Here is a 16791-nt window from a genome sequence, read left to right as displayed (position 1 = left end):
TGTGCAAGGAGGCGAACCATGTCTGCCTATGCAACCATCTTGAGTGGACGTTCGTTATTCATATTTCTAAACTTTTCTTCTTCTAAATAATTTCCTTTAGCATCTCTTCTAATACCGGCTTGGTAGTTATGAACTCTAGCTTTTTCTTTTTATGAAGGTTTGTTTTTGTTTTAAGATTTTATTTATTCATTTATTTTTAGAGAGAGAGGAAGGGAGGGAGAAAGAGAGGGAGAGAAACATCAATGTGTGGTTGCCTCTCACATATCCCCCACTGGGGACCTAGCCCACAAACCAGGCATGTGCCCTGACTGGGACTCGAACTAGCAACCCTTTGGTTCATTGGTCAGCACTCAATCCACTGAGCCACACCACTCAGGGTTGTTTTTTGTTTTAAAAAAATACATTGTGGTGTGTTTTTATTTCTACAGAAAGGATACCATACTGTACATATTCTGCAAGTGTTTTAATTCAATGTTTTGGAAACACTTTTATTTCATTACCTCTAGATTTACTTAATAAAAAAAATGGGGCAGAAATATAGCCACAGTGTGGCTACACAATGGTTTATTGAACCATTCCTTATTGATGGACTGCTAGATTTTCCCCAATTCTCTGCTTTCACAGGTAGTGCGGACATACCTCAGATATATGGCAGGTTCTGTTTCAGTTCCACACTGCAGTAATACCACTAGCATTGCAATAAGGTGAGTCATAATCATTTTGCTGGTGGAGGATCTTGCTTCCAATTTGTAAAAAAACACAGCAACCTGTGAAGCAACCATAAAGCGAAGCATGATGAAGTGACCTGTGCCCGTATTGCTATGGACATTCCTGAACATGAGTCCGTCCTTGTCAGAGTTTCTGTAGGGCAGTGGCTCTCAAACTTTGGGATCTCAGGGCCCCTTTACACTCCCAAGAGGATTTGTTTATGTGATTTTATTTCTTTATCCAGTGTAGCAGAGTTCTGAGTGAGAGATTTTTAAAATATTTATTCATTAATAATAATAGCAATACACCCATTATATGTTAACATAAATAGTATATTAAATGGGGGGAAAAAACCCTGTTCCAAAGCAAAAACCCAAACAGTAAAATTGTATTACCTTTATTGCAATTTTCTTTAATATGCTTAATAGGAGACACATGGATTCTCATATCTGCTTCTGCAGTTGATCTATTATGATGTTTTATTTTCTTTTTTTGTAATTGGATTCAATTTTAATGGCCAAAATATGAATGTATTTTTATCAAAAGTATAAATTGAAATAATGTTTAAAATTTTAATTTTTTTTTACTTATAACAGATAATCATTTTTTGAATTTATTTTTTTAATTTTTCACGTACTTTGACTCCATTTACCGGCCACCACTTTCCCCTGGCCCACCCCCCCAACCCTTCCCCACTTGGCTTTGTCCATGTGTCCCTCACACCTGTTCCTTGATCTGACCCTTCCCCTTCCCTTCCCTGCTACTCCCCTCCCTCTTTCCCTCCCTCGCCTCCCTGTCAGTTTCTTCTTTCTTTCAATGTTGCTGGTAATATTTTTCTTGCCTGCATGCTTTGCTGATTAGGTTCCACTTATAGGTGAGATCATATGGTATTTGTCTTTCACTGCCTGGCTTATTTCACTTAGCATAATGCTCCCCAGTTCCATCTATGCTGTCACGAAGGGTAGTAGCTCTTTCTTTCTTTCTGCTGTATAGTATTCCATTGTGTAAATGTACCACAGTTTTTTGATCCACTCATTTCCTGATGGGCACTTAGGTTGCTTCCAGCATTTGGCTATTGTAAATTGTGCTTCTATGAACATGGGGGTGCATAGGTTCTTTTGAATTGGTGTTCAAGGATTCTTAGGGTATAATCCCAGCAGTGGAATCGCTGGGTCAAAAGGCAGTTCCATTTTCAGCTTTTTGAGGAAATTCCAAACTGTTTCCCACAGTGTCACACAGAAATGGGATAGAAAAACAAGGAATATTTTAGTAGACTTTAATTGTGGATATTCTTTAATATTATACCAATCTTCAACAAGTAGTTGTTTCTTAAAGATTATTTTTTTAAATTTAAAAAATTATAAAGAAAAAAAGGGACAACTGTAATAACATAATCAATAAAATATATTTTAAGCATTTTTTAAAAAAAATTATTGTGTGTATGTGTTTTTTAGACAGAATGGGAGAGAGGGAGGGAGGGAGAGAAAGCATCGATTTATTTTTCCACCTATTTTAAAAAAGATTTTACTTATTTATTTTTAGAGAGAGGGGAAGAGAGAGAAACATTGATGTGAGAGAGAAACATCGATTGGTTGCCTCTTGTACGTGCCCCCGCAACCCAGGCATGCGCCCTTGACCAGGAATCAAACCTAGTGACCCTTTGCTCTGTAAGTTGGTGCCTAACCAACTAAGTCGCACCAGTCAGGGCTGCTCTTCCACCTATTTATGCACTCACTGGTTGGCTCCTACATGTTCTGCTGAGGATCAAACCTGCAACCTTGGTGCATTGGGAAGACACTGCAACCAACTGAGCTATGCAGCCAGGGCCTCTTAAAGATTACTTTAATGTGGATTTTGAAACCATATCAATCAACTTTTCATATTTTGTTTCATTAAAACCCATTGGTCTACCTTGTATTTTAACCGATCTTTTGCCTGCACATGATTTTATAACATCATGCATTGACAATTTGGAAAACATTAGTTCACTGAGTTATTCAGGTCTTTCAAATGGTAATGCCATTCATTACATGGTGTCAAAAAGTTGCATTCATTAGTATCACCACTGCTCTCATCAGAAGTCTTAAAGAGTGGCTCTGGCTGTTGTAGCTCAGTGGATTGAGCTGGGCTTGTGAACCCAAAGGGCACTTGTTTGAGTCCCAGTCAGGACACATGCCTGAGTTGAAGGCCAGGTCCCTAGTTGGGGGCGCATGAGAGGCAACCCCACATTAATATTTCTCTTCCTCTCTTTCTCCCTCCTGTCTCCTCTCTCTAAAAAGTAAATAAGTAAAATCTTTTTCTTTTTAAATGAAGTCTTAAAAAGTGACCAAAAGCTGCCAGGGCTATGGTGGAGGTACAAGTTTTCCAAAATTCTAATTTTTGCTTGAACGTTCAACATTTTTAAATGATCTACAAATTTAATGAAGTTATAAATATTGTCCATAAGTCATTAAGAACCACCAAAGATAACATATTTAGTATCTTCTATGTGTCAAGTCTAATGATGGGGAAAGCTCCAATTTTATGATTGGTGCCAGATACTGTCAGTTGGTTTCCTGAAGTGACAGCCTCACTTTGTCCATTTTCAAGAAAATGCCAGCCAGATATCCAAATCTGAATAGCCATAGTTTATGTCAGTCATTATTTCAAGAAAGACGGTGTTCCATGAAAAAAGCAACAAGTGCAGCTCACAGCTCCACCTCACAAGTGCTCTTCCTGGGGACAGCCGTTGTACTTCAGTATGCAACACAAACGCTGTATCTGTGCTTCCTGTTTTGTTACAGAGAATATTGGAAAGCCATGTGCTCAAGGAGGGAGATTTAGTAACATTTACTGCTTCATCAAGGACATCCTTTTTTTAAAAAGAACTTATTTATTTATTTTTTAGAGAGAGGAGAAGGGAGGGAGAAAGAGAGGGAGAGAAACAGCAATGTGTGGTTGCCTCTCAAGCACCCCCAACTGGGGACCTGGCCTGCATCCCAGGCATGTGTCCTAACCGGGAATTGAACCGGCATTCAATCCACTGAGCCTCACCAGCCAGGGCTCAAGGACATTCTTAAGTGTGTGGTGATGAAAAGACACAATGACTCTGGTACAGTTTGCTGTCACTGCCTCAAGACCACTAAGGCACCAGCAATTTTACCCACCTTCATTTTTTCTTTTCCTTCCACCTTTGCTTTTGCACCGAGAGTGTAAATGCCAACACAGTCAAAAGGGCAAACAATGTCTTAATACTGTTATGAAAATAGTTTTGAATCTCATAGAACCCCTGAAAGGGTGTTGGGAACCCCCCAGGATCTATGGACCACATTTTGAGAACATCTGAACGTCTACTCTAGGGCATGTACCTAGCAGTGCTATTGTAAACGATGTGCATTTGTCATCTTGGTAGTTACTGCCAAATGCCCCGCCAACATGCTTCTGCTAGTTTGTGCTCTCCCTGGCAGAGTGTAAGAGGTCTCATTTCTCCTTCTGTTCCCAACACTGAATATTATAAAACTTTAAATTTTGCCAGTATATAATAGAATCTCATTGTTTTATTTTTAGTATTCTGATTAATAGGTAAGTTGGACATCCATTTATGTTTATTGGCCACTTGTATTTTTTTCTGTGATATACTTACTCATATCCTTTACCTGTTTTTTCTATGTTGTCTGTCTTTTTCTTATCCAAGATAATTAAAAAAAAATTAGTGCTTTGGTGTGTGCATATATATATATATACATGCACACACATATACATATGTGTATATATACCAAAATAATATTAAATATATTTAATACAGAAATAAATATATAATATTATTTTGGTATATTAAATATATTAAATGAATATATATTTTTAAATATTATTGAATAAATAATATTAAAATATACATACATATAATATATTCTCCCAGTTGATCACTTGCCTTTTAACTTTGTTTATGGGATATGTTATTGACTAGAAGTTTTAAACTTGGAGGTCAGATTTATCAGCCTTTTCTTTTTTGGCTTTTGATGTTTGTGTTTTGTTTAATAAGGTTTCCCAAATTCCAAGGTCATAAACATTCTTCTGTGTTTTCTAATACTCATATAGTTTTTTTTTTCATATGCTTGCTTACATCGTGAATCTACCTAGGATTTATTTTTGTGGATGGTGTTTGAAACCTGTATTTTGTTGTTGTTGTTGTTGTTGTTGTTGTTGTTGTTGTGTGTTTCCAAAGAACTGTCTGTCTTGGAACACGGCAGAGAATAGATGGATCTTAGAATTTTGAATCCCCAGGACTCCTCAGTTGAAGTCTTGTCCATGATGTGCTCCAACTCCAGTAGTTGGTTGCATTCAGTGGGACACACCTGATTTGGGGTGGTGGCATTTCCTATAAGAAAGGATGTCATTCAGACGTGATCAGCGCATTCAGGGTGGTATGGCCATAGACAAGAAGGATCTCATTCAGAGCCCAGCATCACCACACCCAGCTCTAACCCACTCATCAGTGAGAACTTCCTACAGGGCACTGGCTCTTTCCTGGCCTACATCCTGATGCTGGGAAGAGGTGGCATATATGTGAGCTTAACATCTTCCTAGAGAAATCCTCACCCGGGTTGGTTGGTTTGTCTTCATCTAAGTTGACCAAGGGGAAAGGAAGAAGCAGACCTAGTTCCAGGTATCTTCTGGAGGGTGAAAGTGGAAGAGTCACCTAGCCCAGACAAACAGCTCTTAAGACAAGATAGCAGGAAAATCACAAGGAGGTTCTTTGAGCCTTTTCTTGCCATAATGGGAAGTCCTAGTTTTGTTGGGGCTGACCATCTTTTCCTTAGGATCCAGTTTGTTCCTCAATTTTTTCCTTTTAAAGTGAGTGTATTAATTGCCTGTTGCTGCTGTAACAAATTGCCACAAAGTTAGTGGCTTAAAACAGCACAGATTTATTATCTATAGCTCTGAGGTCAGAAGTCTAAAATAGGCCTTTTTCTTTTCATTATAATATATTGCTTGTGCTTTTCACATGGCTTTTTAAAAAATTAATTAATTAATTTTTCCAAATACATTTGTTTCCACCTTCCCCCCACCACTTTCCCCTGCCCCCCTCCATCCCTCAGTCCTTCCCCACTTTGGCTTTGTCCATGAGTCCTTTTGTCCAAGGCTATATGTTCTTTGACTTGCCCCTTCCCTTCCTTTTCCCCCGCCCCCCCTCCCTCCTCCCTCTTGTCTCTGTTGGTTTCTTTTTTTTTTTTTTCAGTGTTGCTGGTCTTATTACAGTTGTCTCAAATTTTCCCACTTTGCCCCCCTCCACCCACCCCACCCCACCACCCTCTCCCACAGTCAATTCCCACTCTGTTGTCCATGTCCATGGGTCATTCATACATGTTCTTTGTCTAGTCCCTTCTCCTTCTTTCCACCATTATCCTCCTTCCCCTTCATATTCAAATTTAAATGCATTTATGAGTTTTGGCTCACTCATTGATTGAATCAAATACATTTGAGAGAAACAAGCTCTGCAATGTTGTTACACTCAGATCTGACTGAGCCACGAAGGCTGTCTGTATACTTTGTACGGCTGATGCTGATGTAACCTGTTTAGGTCCCACCAGGCACAAGATGGTCAAAATAGGTCTTGTGGGACTAAAATCAATGTGTTGCTAGAGCCTTCTGGAGGCTCTAGGGGAGAATCTATGCCTTGCCTTTTCCAGCTTCTAGAGGTTCTCTGTGTTCCTTGGCTTGGCTCATGGTCCCCTTCCATCTTTCAAAGCCAAAAATCTCCACTCCAACTTCTACTTCTGTCTTCACATCCTCTCTGACTCACCTGCCTCCCTCTTTCACTTATAAGGACCCTTGTGATTATGGGAAGGCCACCAGAATAATCCAGGAAAATCTCTTTATTTCAAGGTCTTTAACTTAATCATATCTTCAAAATCCTTTTTTTCCTCTGCAAAGTCCCTTTGCCATATGAGGTAAAATATTCATAAGTTTTGGGGATTAGGACATGGGTACTTTTTGCTATTTAGCCTACCACAGTGGGTTACCTCAGCAGAAGACTATGCTTATTCGTTTGATATTGATTTATAGTAGGGAGAGACATACCTTTATTGTACGCTTACAGGATTATCTGTAATAGAATTTGCAACCCTTCCATAATGATTTTTCCAATCATATATAGGGGCAGTGGAAGGGAGCTCATTAAGGAAGTTGAGGAATGGGAAGAGATGTAGGAGGAAAACAAGGTGTGTGAGGTGTCATGAAAGCCAAGGGAACAGAGTATTAACAGAAGTAAGGAAGGAGTACATTTAATACCGTACTAAATGCTGCTGAGGGACCAAAGTCAGCTGAGGACTGACAGGCATCTGTTGGATTTAGTTACCTTTGCAATAGCTATTTTGGTGGATTGACGGAAAGTGGGGAGAGCATTGAGTATACAGCTCATTCAAGAATTTTCAAAATTTTTCTACAACGGAGTAGAGAATGGCAGGATGGAGTTGAGAAAGGATTTTTCCCCCTTAACATTGAGAGAGACTTGATTCTACTTAAATGATGATGGAAAGGAACCAGTTGACAGGGTGAGGCTTATGATACAGAAGAAACTTTGAATTCCCATGGGCTCAATAACCTGATTGCTGAATCTGTGGTTCTAAATCAGAGCCCTCTCCCAAATCGCAGTCCTGTGTAAGCCAACTCTCTATTGAACACGTCCACTTGGAAATTCTTCTCAAACTTAAAATGTCCAATGGTTGCCAGATAGGAGGCGGGTTGGCGGGCTGGATGAAGAAGGTGAAGGGATTGAGAAGTACAAATTGGTTGTTACAGAAGAGTTACAGGGATGTGAAGTACAGCACAGGGAATATAGTCAGTAATATTGTAATTACTATATGGTGCCAGGCGGGTACTAGGCTTATCAGGAGGAATACTTTGGAAGTTATATAAATGTCTAACCACTATGCTGTACACCTGAAACTAATATAATATTGAATGTCAACTGTAATTGAAAATTTTTTAAAAATTTAGAAAAATCCTGCTGTTTCTTGCCTGCCCCCTTTCTATCATTTGTCTTCTGGAGTATTAAAGTAGCTTTCAAAGTGGCCTTTTATGCCTACAGCTACTGTCCAATCAATTTTCTGCACAGAAGCTAGAGTAATCTTTCTAAAACTTATAGGTGACTCCTCTAAGCTTTAAAAACTCCTTATTGTTTCATCTTTATTGATTCTGAAACTTGCTTCAGGCTTTCCTTTCTACTTTCTCTGGGAAGCCTTCCTTGTTTTTCACAGGCTGAGATAAGGTACCCCTCTCTGTATGTTCAAAGCACCTCTGCTTTCTGGGATGCCTCTGTATCCTCAGAGCACCTGTTACTTCTTACCATAATGTATATTTTTTTGTAGATGACTCATTCTTCTTTTTTATTTTACACTACAATATATATTCAATATTATTCTGTATTAATTTCAGATGTACAGCACCATGGTTAGACAGTCATATACTTCACAAAGTGCTCCCCCTGATATTTCCAGTACCTACGTGGCACCATAAATAGTTATTACAATATTATTGACTGTATTCCCTATGCTGTACTTGACATCCCCATGACTGTTTTGTAACTGCCAATTCGTACTTCTTAATCCCTTCGCCTTTTCCACTCAGTCCCCCAATCCCTCCCTCTTCTGTCAACTGTCAGTCTGCGTCTATGAGTATGTTTCCGTTTAGTTTGTTGGTTTATTTTGTTCTTTAGATTCCCCAGTCCGGAATACCTTCCAGGATTACATATATACATTGAATTCATATGTCATGTCATTTTAGTCTCCTTAAATCTGGTATAGTTCCTCAGTTTTTCTTTTTTTTCTTTCATGATGTTGGCATTTTTGAAGAGTACAGGTCAGTTATTTTGTAGAATGTCCCTCAGTTTGGGTTTTTCTGATGTTTCCTTATGATTAGCTTCAGGTTTTGCATTTTTTTGTAGGAATACCATAGAAGTGATATGTTCTCAGTGCAACAGAATAGGAGGTATGTGATGCTAGTTTGCCCTACAATCAGTGATGTGAAGTTTGATTGTTTGACTAAAGTGGTTTCCACTAGGTTTCTCCATTGTAAGTTTACAATTTTTCCTTTTATAATTAATATACAATTTGGGGGGGATACTTTCAGACCATATAAATGTCTTGTTCCTTATCAAACTTTCACCCAACAGTTTAAAAATTTTTTAAATTAAATGTATTGGGGTTGATGTTGGTAAGTAAAATTATATAGGTTTTAAGTGTACAATTCTATAATTAATCATCTGTATGCTGCATTGTGTGTTTACCACTTAAAGTCAAATTTCCTTCTGTCACCATGTATTTGACTCCCTAATGCCCCCTTACTCCCTTTCCCCCTGGTAACCACTATATTCTTTTTGTGAATATGAGTTTTTGTTTCTTTGTTTGCCTTGTTTGTTCGTTTGTTGCTGTCAGTTCTAAATCCCACATGAGTGAAATTCTTATGGTTCTTGACTTTTTCCGTCGCACTTATTTTGCTTAGCATGATATTCTCAAAATCCATCCATGTTGTTGCAAATGGCAGTATTTCATCTTTTCCTATGACTGAGTGCTATTCCATTGTATATTTGTACCACATCTTCTATATCCAGTCCTCTATTGAAGGACACATTGGTTATTTCCGTGTCTTGGCCACCATTAATAATGCTGCAATGAACGTAGGGGTACATGTATCTTTATGAATAAATGTCTTCAAAATTTCCAGGAGAGTGGTTATTGGGTAATATGGTAGCTCTGATCTTAATTTTTTGAAGAACCTCTATACTGTTTTCCATAGTGGCCGTACCAGTTACACTCCCACCAGCAGTGAATGGGAGCTCCTTTTTCTCTAGAACCTCTCCAACACTTATCACTTTTCTTGTTGATACTAGCCATCCTAACAAGGTCTGAGGTGGTATCTTATAGTTTTGAACTGCATTTCCCTAATAGCTAGTGAAGCTGGCCATCTTTTCACAATCTGTTGGCTATTTGTATGTCTTCTTGGGAGAAGTGTCTGTTCAGTCCTCTGCCACTTTAAAAAATATTTTACTATTTATGTATGTATGTATTTTTTTATTTTAGAGAGACAGGAAGAGAAGAAGGAAGAGAGGGAGAAAACATTGGTATGTGAGAGCTGTATCGATTGGTTGCCTCTAGCATACCGTGAACTGGGGACCTGGCCCACAACCCAGGCATGTGCCCTGACTGGGAATCAAACTGGTGACGTCTGAGTTTGCAGGCCAGGGCCCAATGCACTGAACCACACCAGCTAGGGCCTCTGACAATTTTTTAATTAGATTGATTTTTTTTGTTGTTGAACTTTTTTTTTGGCTTAAAGATTTTATTTATTTATTTTAGAGAGAGAGGGAGGGGCTGACAAAGAGAGGGAGAGAAACATGTGGAGATACATTGATTGGTTGCCTCTCACATGCCTCCAACTGGGGACCTGGACTGCAACCCAGGCATGTGCCCTGACAAGGAATTGAACTGGTGATCTTTCGATTTGCAGGCCAGGGCTCAATCCACTGAGCCATACCAGCCAGAACTATTGTTGAATTTTATGAGTCCTTTATAATATTTTGGATATTAACCCCTTATTGGAGGTATTGTTTGCAAATATCTTTTACCATTTTTTTGGTTGCCTTTTTCTTTTTACACAAATAAGTCTTTATTCATTCATTTTATTTTCCCAGGAAAAAGAGGAGAAGGGGAAAAGTCAGCATGTATATTACAAAATGATAGATAGCAAGTAGAAGTACCCAGCACAGCAAAGTCAACCATGAAGTAAATAGTCCCTAGTAATGGAGGTCACCAATGCCCACGGGGGCTCAGTCTCCTGCAGTTCAGAAATGATAAGAAGGAATCAGGGAAAGAACATGTTTTGTTGATGGTTTCTTTGCTGTTCAGAAGCTTTTTAGTTTCTTATACACCCATTCATTTACTTTTGCTTTTATGTCTCTTGCCTTTTGGTCAAATTCATAAAATCCTCTGTAAGACCAATGTCCATAAGTTTAGTACCTATGTTTTCTTTTATGTAATTTATGTTTCAAGTCTCATATTTAGGCCTTTGATCCATTTTGAGTTAACTTTTGTGTATTCACCCAATAGTTTTTAACATTCATTGATGATTCTTGTCTGAATCAGTTATTGCTATGATGTTTGAGAGATAGTGACTTTTCTAAGTACATTTATAGTTCTACATTTGTTAGTTGGCATTCTATTGTAATGAAGAGCTTTCCCTTCACCTCATGCATTGATTGATTGATTATCAGTATGGACCCATGCAGTAAATTTTACTGTCATTCTTCAGTTTAATGCTTAAACTGGCCCAGATTTGGACAGTGGGAGCCCTTTCAAGCTGATTTCCATGTCCATTGACATGTCCCCACCCTTCTTTAGCACTTTATTTTCTGGGACAATAAAATTATTTCAGGATTATCTTGTATTTTCCCTCCCATAGCCTTGGAATCAACCATTTCTCCAAGGAGCACTGGTTCCCTTAAGTGAGGAATGATATTTAGAAACCCAGATGTGGGTGCTATGTAGACTTATTGCTACTGGAGTGTCATAGCTTTTGGGCTTTTTAAAGAGAGAGACCTAAGAGTTACCCCAGGCGTTTGAATCTCTCTCGATATCCCCACCAAGTGATTATCTAGGTCTGTGCTTGAACACTTCGTTATTTGAGGACATTTCTCCAAAGATAGCCTTTTCCATTATTGGGCAGCTCTGATACTTGACATATTTGAAAACAGTGTTTACTGGTTTCCTCTACTGAGTTTTGTCTTCTCTGTGCTAAATATCTGCAGTTCCTTTATTGCATTGTCATCATTCTAATTATTCTGTTCTATTCATACTTTAGTTCATTAATATCTCTTTTTTCTTGTCAAATAAACTCTTTCTTATTGTTGTTTAATTACAGTTGTCCCAATATTTCTGTTTCTCTCCCCTGCCTTGCCCACCCCCCACCCCCCAGTCAATCCACAACCCATTGCCCATGACCATGGGTCCTTTATACATGGGACTAGACTAGAACCTTCCCTTTCTTTCCCCCGTTATCCCTCTCTGCCCTCCCCTCTGGTACTGTCAGTTTGTTTCTTATTTCCGTGTCTATGGTTCTATTTTGTTCACTTATTTGTTTTGTTCCTTAGGTTCCACTTCTAGGTGAGATCATACGATATTTATCTTTCACAACCTGGCTTATTTTACTTAGCATAATACTCTCTAGTTCCATCTGTGCTGTCATGAAGGGTAGAAGCTCCTTCTTCCCTTCTACTGAGTAGTATTCCATTGTGTAATGTACCAGTTTTTTTGTCCACTCATTTACTGATGGGCACTTAGGCCGTTTTCAGCACTTGGCTAAAAATATGGAATGCTTCACGAATTTGTGTGTCATCCTTGCGCAGGGGCCATGCTAATCTTCTCTGTATTGTTCCAATTTTAGTATATGTGCTGCCGAAGTGAGCACTCATTAATATCTCTTTTTAAAGATTGGCATCTACAATGAAATGTATTATTCTAGATACAGAGGAGTGGCTCAATAACTCTCTTTGTTCTAGACCCCATGCTGCTATTCATGCAAGTCAAGATTAATTTAGCTTTTTCCTCCTTCCCTCCCTCCCTTCCTGCATTCCTTCCTTCCTCCCTCCCTCCCTTCCTTCCTTCCTTCCTTGCTGACAGCCACATCAATCACTCTGTTGACTTATGTTGAGCCCATGTAGGTAGTTGAAATTCGTAATACTTTAACTCTGCTGCTGTGTTCATCCATTTGGTACTTCCACAGTTGTGTTTTAGGACCTAGTACAAGCCTTTAAGTTGATTTCTTTCTTTTCAGCTTGTTAAATTTAGCCTATTATTCCTGCTTCTCAAGCTGATTTTGAACTTTGAATGTCATCCAATTGTACTACCTATGTTTTACAGCTTATCATCTGCAAACTTGATTAGTATGCCATTAGTTTTGTCAGACAAGTAACTACTTAAAAATACCTAGAAGGCTAGGGTAGAACTCACATCTTTTCAGCCTGACTAGAGACTGTCTCTTACATTGAAATCAGCCCATCAAGTAAGGGGTACTGTTGTTATCTACCTTTAGCTGCTATTGTATATAAGATCTGAGCCAACAGACCTGTTGCAATACAAAAAACAGGCCCAATTTCTAGTTTTTTTTAAAATTTTTATTTACTTATGAGGTGGATTTTTCAAAAATTTAATTTTTATTGTATTTTTCCATTGCCCTGTAGTCCCCTTACACTCCCCTTTCCCCTGCCATCACCACCCTGTTGTCCACGTCCATGAGTCCTTTTTCCTTTTTGCTCAATCCCTCCACCCCCAACCTCCCCCACCCTAACTAGCTGTCATCCTGCTCTCCATCTAGGAGTCTGTCCCCATTTTCCATGTTAGTTCAGTTAGTTCGTTAGACTCCACATATGAGTGAGATCATATGGTATTTGTCTTTCTCTGACTGGCTTATTTCACTGAGCATAATGTTCTCCAGGTCAATTTGTGCTGTTGCAAAGGGTAAGATTTCCTTCTTTTTATGGCTGAGTAGCATTCCATTGTGTAAATGTACCATAGCTGTTTTATCCACTCATCTACTGATGGGCACTTGGGCTGCTTCCACATCTTGGTGATTGTAAATAATGCTGCAATGAACATAGGGGTACTTATGTCTAGTTTTTTTTTTTTTCATAGGGTCAGTGCCTCAAGGTCATAAGGAGGCTTGTTTATTGTAAAATGGGGACCTTTCTCATAGTCCAAACTTATTCTTGATTGGAAATTAACCTGATCTGGCTCAGTCTTTGTCTTCCTTGGTACCAGAGGGCAAAGAGAAATGTTTCAGGGAGCCAGGGCATTCCCACCTAAGTCATCTCATCTAAGAAATTTTACGGGTCATCTAGTTCAAGCTTCAGAAATCTGAGTGACTAAAACCTCCTATTAATATGCTCTTCTTTTCCAATCTGCTACACCAGTCAGCAAGTACCTATACACCTTATTTAAAAAAGGAAAGGTGTCTTAAGGGTGTTCTCAGAATTGCAAATAAGGGTGGGGAAAGGTCTTTGTCTTAAAATGAAGTAAGATTAAATATAATGGATAAAAGTAGCTATCTGAAAGCATACATCTACAGAATTAACCTACCTTAAGCAAGAGCATCTAAGTTTTCTTGTATTGAGACTAGACTATTTTTCAAGTTTCCATGAAAGACCAGAGTGTAGTCTCAGGAAGAAGAGAATAAAATATAATAATGCAAAGAAATCCTCACTTATTTAACTGCCTTATAACTTGGCCATCTGAGATAGTGTTCTGTGAATAAAAGGATGAAGTGTAGTAATCTGCAAGGAGCCTGAAAAGTGGAAGAATGATATTTTGTTTCTTTAGCCTTTTCTGGGTTTTTTTTCTTTATTTTTTTCATTACTGTGTGTAATATGTGATATATTTCTCATAAAAATATTAAAACATCATAGGTAAGAATAAGTTTCTTTTCACCAGTTGACTTGCCCCCAGTTAATGGTTAAATATCCTTTAAATTTTTCAATTAAATTTATTAGGGTGACATTGGTTAATAAAATTATATGTTTCACATATACAATTTTATAATATGTCATCTATATATTGCATTGTGGTTTCACCACCCAAAGTCAAATCTCTTTCTGTCACCATACATTTGACCCTCTTTACTACATCGCCCAACCTCTTTCCCTCTTACTAGCGGTGGTAACCACCATATTGTTTTCTGTGTCTATGAGTTTTTGTTTGTTTTTTCTTGCTTGTTCTTGTTTGTTCATTTGTTACTCTCAGTTTTATATCCCAAATATAAGTGAAATCACATGGTTCTTGACTTTTTCTGTGTGACTTATTTCACTTAGTGTAATATTCTCAAGGTCCATCCATGTTGTTGCAAATGACAGTATTCATTCTTTCTTACGGCTGAACAGTATTCCATAGTATATATGTACCACACCTTCTCTATCCAATCATCTATCAGAGGACATTTTGGTTATTTATGTCTTGGACACCATGGATAATGATGGAATGAACATAGGGGTGCATATATCTTTACAAATAATTGTTTTCAATTATTTTGGTAGATTAGATAGGCCTTTTATAGAAACATCTTGAGTGGAGAAAGATAGTTTGTCAGATCATGTAATTTGATGGGGTGTATATTCTTTGTGGATATAAACTCCTTTTGTTTTAAAAATGTGCTCCACCTTTTAATATATAGTCTGGCTTGCTGAATATGCTTGTCCCCCTAGAAGAACTGCCTTGTACCAGGTCCTGGTTCTTGAGATAAATCTGTTTCCCTTTGTTAATCAATGCATCGGCATATAACCAAGCTAACTGTGGGATTGGCTAGTTTGACTTGCTGAGCACCATACTCTTGACCACGGTGATGCCACAAAGACATTGCCCACCTAGGAGGTCATTCTTCTGAAGGCAGCAACTAAGTCTACTGATCTTAAACAGCACTTTGACTTCTGTGTATATAGTGGGGGATACAAAGAAAAAAAAAGCTTCATTAGGAGCCTATAGTTTTACCGGGTGGACTAGACATGCATGTGAGGCATTTCTTGAAGAAGACAATACTATGTATATATTATAACATGGGACAACATATATAAGTAAAGGGTTAATTAGACAGCATAAATGAGTGCAATGCTACTCATTTATGAAGAACTTCATAATAAATGAATAACTGAATGTTCTTCAGTTCCTCTCATCTCTTCTCCTTCATTCACCTTTTAATTCCTCACCTCCTACTCTTCAATTCATGGATCTGGCTTCTCTTCTGCCATTGGCCTGGAATTGTGAGAGGTGGAAGATATGGGGCTATGGGGACATGTGTTATCCTTTGCTGGTTTTTGTTTTGTTTTGTTTTTTTTGTTTTTTGTGTTTGTTTTTTTTTTTTTTTTTTTGCTGTTGTTGTTTTTAGTTAGGGTCATCTTATCTAGTCTCCTGGCTTCAGCTGCTTACTATACACTTACTTCACTCAGATGTATGTCTAATCCAGACCTTGTTCCTGAGCTTCAGACCCCATGTATCCATCTGCCTACATAGATGGGCATCTCCAAGTCACCATTTCCCATAGTCTGCTTAAACCTGTTCCTCCCCTTGTGTTCCTTATCTCAGTGAATGGCACCATCATCAACTGAGGTGCCCAAGCCTAAAACCTTCATACAACTCTCCCTCTAGTTATTCTACCACCAAATCCCTTCAGGTCTATTTGTTAAATGTCCATTGTATCCGTATTCTTCTCTCTATTCTTACTGCCGCTAGCCTGGTGCAGGCCACCATCACCTCTCACCTGAACTATTCCAACTGTCTCCTAACTATCCACCTGCCCCCGCATTTTCTTACTTCCAAATTATTCTCCACTTTACAGCCAGAGAACATGTTCTAAAACACAACTCTTCAGTGACTTCCTAGTCCCTGTAAGAGAAAGTCTGAAATTCTTTGAATAGCCTACAAGGCCCTACATCTTGCTCCTGCATCAGCTTCATTTATCAGAACTCCCTGTCCCAAGCTCTAGTATCTCATTCATTCTAAGCCCCGTTTCCCATTGTCAGAGAATGCCATGTTCTCTTCCTCTAGAATCCAAACCTTCACATGTGCTCTTCCAGGGTCTGGTTGTTCCACTTTTAGTGATGCTGTGATTGAGCAGCGAATGCAGTTTGGTGACGGCTTGATCCTTGCATTGTAAAGTTCCTCATTTGTCTTCCTCCTGTTGCTTTTAGCATCCATTGATGACCATTATGTGAATCAGTTATTTCACAAGATTTCAAACTGGTGATTTTTCCCAGTTCTGTCATTCCTTCTACCTGTATTAGCTGGAATTCTTTTGTAAAGAATTTCCCCTTACCAACTAGGTCTACTTGGTATCTTAAAATAGTTTGTATGTGATTGGCAAAGCAAACTTTTAATTCTTTTGTGATTATACTTTTTTTAAAGTTTATTTAAATTAATGATTTGGAGTTTTGGACAATTTTATCGGAGAAACCATTTGTAAGTAGTGGCTATGTTTCCAGAATAGCAGATAAAAGCCTACTTAAGTGTAATTGAAACATTACACATAAGTAATGAAAAATAAAAAATATTTTTGTAATATTAGTTA

The 16791-nt window shown here is 38.3% G+C and overlaps 1 non-coding gene and 1 pseudogene across 1 annotated transcript; both read right to left on the bottom strand.

Moving 5' to 3' along the window:
- Positions 1-16791, bottom strand: part of LOC129071108 (TATA-binding protein-associated factor 2N-like) — a 40961-nt pseudogene that overhangs the window by 10856 nt on the left and 13314 nt on the right.
- On the bottom strand, positions 12044-12150 carry LOC129071151 (U6 spliceosomal RNA). The gene has a single exon (XR_008529217.1). It is a non-coding gene; the product is annotated as a U6 spliceosomal RNA (small nuclear RNA).

Source organism: Pteronotus mesoamericanus, unplaced genomic scaffold (genome assembly GCF_021234165.1).
Source record: "Pteronotus mesoamericanus isolate MK-2021 breed Mesoamerican mustached bat unplaced genomic scaffold, CSHL_Meso_final contig_256, whole genome shotgun sequence".
NCBI classification, from domain to species: Eukaryota; Metazoa; Chordata; class Mammalia; order Chiroptera; family Mormoopidae; genus Pteronotus; species Pteronotus mesoamericanus.
The sequence above is the reverse complement of the archived record's forward strand: the minus strand, read 5'-3'. Positions and strand labels throughout refer to the sequence as shown.